Genomic DNA, 5,614 nt, shown 5'->3' on the forward strand with positions numbered 1-5,614 from the left:
GTTACTTTATGATCTTCCTATAGTATTTTATCAATGTTGTGCTATTTTTTTCCCCTTGAGCAGTGAGTGAATAAGAAACTAAAAATCCCAACAAATAGCCCATATACAAAAAGACAAATAATGTCCCTAAAATGATTAAATTCCTCTGCAGGTGAGTGGGTAGAAATGCTTTTGCCTAGTCTGAAATCAAGTTGACCTAAATTATGCAGTATAGATTATTGCATTTAGAATAATAATGGTGTGCTGGATATAGTGGAGTGATTTTAAACCAAGGGCGTGCAGCCTTTGCTGAGATCCAGATGGGTTTCTTAATCTGATTTATGATGCAAAATTTAGGTCAGGTGGATTGATTCCTAATAGAGATATAATGAATCAAAATTTCTAGAATGGCTTTATTTTGCACAGAGGTGTCAACAAGCTGTACTTCTCTATTTGTGCACTTGGCGTGTAATGATTCTCTTGCAAAAATCATAATCCATCAAGTCTTCCATTCAAGAATATCAATCAGTGCCAGGAACAAGACTGTTTTAGCCAGGAGTTCTCAGTCATTTTGTTTTCCTCTTCATGAACACATAAGGTGCTGTGGTATTTAAATTGTGCTTTGACATGTAATGATTAAATGTTTGAAAATGTCTCATTCAGTTTTTGTTGCCTCATCCATTTGTTTACGCTGGGTCCTTGTTTTGCCATTGTTCCTGGGGTTTTTACCATGCAATACCCATATTCTTGTCTTTAATAGCTGGGTGCAGAGCCATCTCAGTTTTCTGAAAAGAAATTTGGTTTTAGTGTTAGAAGGCTAAAATTAAAATTAATTTTATATGGGTTCCTGCTTTAACAGAAATGAAAACAAACCATTCCAAACCTTTCTCTTAACATACCTGTCTTTGACATAACAAGCCAACATCAAGATGATCATCATAAAACTTGTGATATAAACATGAACATAGAACTGTGGAAGCTTCTTGCTAAGATTTACGTCCTATGTGTTTTCCTATGTTATGCTTTTTTTTTTTTTTGACAGAGTCAAAACAAAGTTACATGATTGTGCCACTGTAATTTCTAACCTTCTGACAGTGTTCATCTGCTGGGCAGGTTTCTGGCTACATGTGAGGATCTGATACCAGGCTTTGGGTTGGAAATACAGCAAATCCCTTACACTCAATAACAGTTCTGGGCAGGGCTGGGTGTGATGAGGTATAGTTATATACTGTAAATAAATGTACAGGCATGGCATTATTTATTGTGGTTGGGATTAATTGCTACAAACAATAACAGATACTTCTTTCTAATTTTGCTGAAACAATGTGAAGTGTTTAAGCCAAGACAGCAGCCTGGAGCATCAAGGAGCTACGGAGTCACCCATGGAGGAGCAAAGCCTTCCCTAAAGAGCAGGACTAAGCATCCACATTATTTTTTAATTTGGTCATTGAGTTATGAAAATCAATTTAAAAGAAGATTAAGGTGGAGACCTCTAGAAAGCATGTTGAACTTATGTCTGGAAATGTCATTAATACTTACTGTGCTCCTGAGAGTGTGCTGCTGTTAAAAAAAACCCCTCTAATGGTGTGGCAAAAGTTGTTCACTTGCTAGTTTCAGCCAAAATTCAGCTCAGTGGTGTGACCACTAATGTCCTGCTTCAGCCTCCACAGGCTACTGCCATCAGCCTCTTCCCTGAAGCATCCTCTGGCATTACACAGATGGTCAGGGAGTAAGTGAGGGCTGGAGGTGATCTTCATATCTCTTCTCCCTGCGTGAGAAAATTGCTGTTTGCAGAATGATTAGAGACCCTGGGGTACAGGAGAGCCCCATCTCCATTTCCCTGTGTGGAAGCATTGATGGAAGTGCAGCTTTCCCCACTGTACCCTCCCATTTAAACAGGCTGAAAACAACGGGCTGCTCTACTAAGTGCTATTTGCCACGCTGGATGCAGGCAGCTATGGGTGGCTTCTAAAATGTTTCTATCTTTATTGCAGCCCCCTCCACACAAATCCAACAGCCCAGCCTTGCAAACACGCTCAGACCTATCCTCCTTCAGCACGTGGCAGGCTGAGATGCTGCTCACCTCCAGCCTTCCTGCAGATCATCAGTTTTATCCCCCCCATCTCTTGTAATTCTGGTGTGTAACTGAGAAAATTATACCTCATTTCTTCCTTGGTGTAAATTGATGCAGCTGCCTTGGAGTCGGAGGGGCTGTGCCAGATTGTACCAGCCGTGAGCTTGGCTGGGAGCCAGCGCTTGGCACAAACTTGCTGAAAGCTGTGTACAAACAAGGCTTGTCACTATGTATGTTATTGCCCTTTTGTTTAGGATATAAATATGTCCCATATATGCCAGCAAGCCTCTCATTTGCTATTTCAATGGAGAATCCTGTAAAACAGCTGTCATGCTGTCTCCTGTCAAATCAGTTTTAGATGCATGTGTCCTTCCCCATAATAAACAGGTATGAAATTGTCTTTATGCACTGCGCCAGCCCTTGTCACCAGGAATGCAAACGAGGGAAGCTAGGAAAAAAGAATAGCCCAGAAACCTGGTACTCTGATGGAGCACCATGAAAGTTACTTAGACCTCTTCAAAGAGACTTACAAGCAGAAAATTTTGGGGCGTGAAGTAATGAACTAATGCTGATGGGTGTAGAAAAATGGGGTGAAGTCCTTGCTGGTCCACAAGGCTGCCTTTCTACACTAGCTGTAGGTGCACAGAGACAAAGCAGCCCTTGTCCTCGCCCAGGCTGGAGTGGAGCACAGCAGAACGCTCCTTCCTGCATCCAGCAAGATGGAGCATGCTTTGAGAATAATTGCCTGTGCAAGAATGTTCCAGTCTAAAGTGGAAGGAAAGGAGATGGGCGGGATTTCAGCAGTGTTACATCTTTTATGACTCCTGGACCCATTACATACATTGTTATTGTGAGGGATGGCTGCTAAGTTCTGACTGTTCTTGTCACTGGGTGGCTTTGTGTGAGAACAGGCCACCAGACCTCCAGCTCGGAGGAACATCAAGTATGTTGTATTCAAGGGACACAAAACATGTTGAGGTCCTTGATGGAAAATTGCTCCCCACCCTGTCCTTGTATGGGCCAGCATCAGTTTGGGGAGACCTGAGCTTGGGTCATGTGTCTGAGTGCCCAGCTTTTCCCTCACCCGAATTTGATTAAAAACCCCAACATGACATATGTCAAAAGCCACTCAAGCACTGCCTTGCTCTGACACTCTACCCATGGGAGAGTTGGTCTTCAATATGAATGGGAAATTAAGCTTAGTTTATAATTTCTGAAACTTTTTGCCTCTACACTTAAATCCTACCTTGTACACCAAGTGTTTTGTGGCAAACCCGTTTTTGATGAAGTGCTTCTCTCCAGTGGCTGACATTGGTCCTTCACATGAATTCAGTGTCAGGTTGTGAAAATCTCCCATGCACAAATAGAGACAATGAGGCAGATTTGCAGAGATGAGGATCTGGCCCGTACATTTAATTCATGTTTTCTTAGGCCATGTCTCTGAGGTGGCTGACATGAAGCTGACAGCACCAAATAAATTGCCTATTAGCTATTAGTCTCTTGTTTCATGCAATAACAGTCAAATCTGCTTACATCTGACAGCAGTGTGTGAAGATTTGGGAAGTTTAGGGTATCCATCAGGGATAATTTTTCCCAAAGACTCCATGGGTCAAAAACAAGTAGGTGGGGTCACACTGACAACTGGGGTGAGGAGCCTCTCAAGACAAGGCTTGAATGCTGGTGTTGTTCTTCACACTGAGCATGAAGGGAGCAATGTCTTACAGCTTAGAGATCCTGCAGCTGATGAATTACCCATCTCCTCCCCACTTCAGCAGTGTGCTGTTAAAATCAAAAGACTCTTATGAAATTGTGTTTGTGGCTGAGCCAAGGATGTTGAAACTGTGATGTACTACCAGGACCATTGGTCATAGAGCAATTAGGGAAGTGCTCCTGGGCATGGCTCACCACACGCAAGTCAGACCTCTGAGACAGGATTTTAAACACAGATGCTGAAAACACAGGTCCAAGGAGAAACCAGGACAAGAATGACTTTTCTGGAGAGTATTTCTAAGATTTGTAACAGGAAAACAGAGTTTTGAAGAGATTTCATTGAGGACTGAAATGTCACTGGGAATCACAGAATCACAGATTGGTTTGGATCATCCAGTTCCAACCCCCCTGCCCTGGGCAGGGACATTTTCCACTAGACCAGGTTGTTCAAAGCCCCATCTAACCTTGCCTTGAGCATTTTCAAGGATGGGACATCCCCAGCTTCTCTGGGCAATCTGATCCAGTGCCTCACTACTATCACAGCAAAGAATTTCTCCCTGATATCTAACCTAAACCTGCCCCACTTCAATTTAAAGCCATTCCCCCTGGCCCTATCACTACAAGGCCTTTTAAAATGCCTCCTTGCCAGTTTTCTTGTAGCCTTTTTAGGTACTGAAAATTGTGCTAAGTGCTCCCTTAAACCTTCTCTTCTGCAGGCTGAACAACCCCAACTCTCTCAGCCTGTCTCCACAGCAGAGATGCTCCAGCCCTTTGAGCATTTTGGGGTCTTCTCTGGACTCACTCCAGCAGGTCCACATCCTTTCTGTGCTGAACAAGAGGTGTTTGGTTCTGGACTCCAATGAATGATAGTTTTAAAAGAAATTGTTACAGTTCTTCACTGAGGTGTGTGGTGGGTTAGATGTGAGGAACTGGCCTCACAAAATCAGTGGGTGTTGATTTATTGGTGTGGCTGACCAGAAGGGTGCTGGTTGCTGGTTGAACAGACCAGAGGCTTAAGCTGTACAGGGAGGAGAAACTACTGTCCCTGGCCACTCTTCTTCCTTCTGCCAATGGGCAGAGGTGTGTCCCACTTTATCCCCACTAGCTCAGGTGACAGGTTGCCTTTCCTTACCAGCTTCATGTTGGCTGACACGCTCACAAGAGCCCAGCCCTGCTGCTTGATTTTTGCTGCCCACTTCAGACAGACCTTTGGCAAAGGCACATGTTTGCTGATGATAATATCCTGCTCCCCTGCAGTTAGCTCTGCCCTCTTAATTTTACTTCTGTGAGGTCACTTTACCACTCTTTTTTACAGCCAACTAAGGCATCATGCCCATCAAACTCACTTTTACTAGGCAGGCCAGACTTGATCTAATAGGCGTGGGTTGAAGGCGTTAGCCTGATATATTCATTTTGACACTCCACACTAATCCAGGAGACTCTTAGTGCAGGAGTTTGGGGAGAGCATTGTCAGAATGACACAGCTCTTGCCAAGGAGCTGTTCTTGCAAGGTCTGAATTCCCCAGATTGTACCCAGGAAGTATGAGGTGATACCTGCTGACATTTTATACAACTGCAGACAAAAAAAGCTGTCCTGGCACAGGAGGACGGGGCAGTTGGTCAGGACTTAGAGCTGAAGGGCAAAAGCAGCAGAAATAAAACAAAAGGTCTCCAGAGCATGGAGTTTCCACCCTCCTTTGGAATGCTTTGCATGCTGGTGGTGGAAGAAACAGGGTGTCTCAGCATTTCTTTCTATAGCTGGATGAGGACAGACACCTGTTAGGAACAACCAATGCTTCCTGATGCCAGGAAAAACTCGTATTACTGTGCCTTCTGCAAGGACCTGGCTGG

The 5,614-nt window shown here is 43.8% G+C and overlaps 1 long non-coding RNA gene across 1 annotated transcript; it reads right to left on the bottom strand.

Annotated features, from left to right (window-relative positions):
* Positions 1 to 415: 415 nt before the first annotated feature.
* On the bottom strand, positions 416 to 2,790 carry LOC111931806 (uncharacterized). The gene is made up of 4 exons (XR_002865753.2): positions 2,584 to 2,790; positions 2,140 to 2,256; positions 1,519 to 1,747; positions 416 to 764 (listed from the first exon to the last, which is right to left on the bottom strand). It is a non-coding gene; the product is annotated as an uncharacterized LOC111931806 (long non-coding RNA).
* Between the last annotated feature and the right edge of the window lie 2,824 nt (positions 2,791 to 5,614).

This window comes from Cyanistes caeruleus, chromosome 7 (assembly GCF_971803275.1).
Source record: "Cyanistes caeruleus chromosome 7, bCyaCae1.hap1.1, whole genome shotgun sequence".
Classification (NCBI taxonomy): Eukaryota; Metazoa; Chordata; class Aves; order Passeriformes; family Paridae; genus Cyanistes; species Cyanistes caeruleus.